Here is a 1,002-nt window from a genome sequence, read left to right on the forward strand (position 1 = left end):
TGGCGGCTGAGCCGGGGGAGGGAGGGGGGGGACCCAGGGGCCTCTGCTCCGCCGCGGACATTCCTCTCCTTTCCTTTGTGCTGCAGGAAATCTGCGCTTCCTCCCTTCCCAGCGCTGCTCCCCGCTCAATCGCTACCAGATGTGGGTCCCATGCGCTTCTCATTAGCCCGGCAGGCTCCGGGCGCTGCCTTCCGCGGGCTGGGCCCTGCGAAGGCTGGGCTTTTCGGCGACCTGAGTTGCGGATATCTGAGCCAGCACGCGTACCGTGAGGTAGCCGGCCCCGGTTTGTGTAGGGCTCGTGCTGCCTTCGCTCTGGGCTGGGATGCGGTGGGATGCTGGCGGTGATGCTTGTTGTGGTGGGTGGAGGTGGAGCTGGGGGGACAGGGCTCGCCGCTGCGACCTGCAGGAGTGCCACGGGGACAGAGGGACAAGGGACACGCCGGTGCTTGGAGTGAAGAAGCTCAGTGAGCTGAACTGCAGCCAGGTCTCCCATTGGGGACAATCTGCAGCCCCAGGCTGGGTCTGGGGGTGTTGGAGAAGTGGGTGGGTGGCACACGTGAGGACAGGGGCTGAAGAACACGGGTGACCCGGGGGTGTCCCATGCTCCTTCTGCCCCAGCCGGTCCAGGCAGGGAGCACATCATGATGTGGCGGGATGTGCAGGAGGGTCCTGGGGTGTGGGTTCTGGTTGGGGTGGGGGTGTCCCTGACCAGGTGATGGTGTCAGCAGTGGTACCACAAGCAGCTCAGGTGGCACAGCGTGGGAGGAGAAAGCATGGGCCCTTCCCAAGCACTCCAGAACCTGCTGGCAGCCAGGAGGAGATCACAGCAGCTGGACACAGGGTCTTCAGGGCAGAAACAGCACCCCAGTTGGTGTGTGATGTCCAGGAAGAGCCTTAACCTGGCCTAGATTGAACTATGGAGGGACAAAAGGAGCGAGAAGGCTCCTTCTGTCCTTCCCCACACCACCACCACCACTACGGAGCTCATCTGGACAAGAGGGG

Source organism: Charadrius vociferus, unplaced genomic scaffold (genome assembly GCF_000708025.1).
Source record: "Charadrius vociferus isolate BGI_N301 unplaced genomic scaffold, ASM70802v2 scaffold579, whole genome shotgun sequence".
Taxonomy (NCBI): Eukaryota; Metazoa; Chordata; class Aves; order Charadriiformes; family Charadriidae; genus Charadrius; species Charadrius vociferus.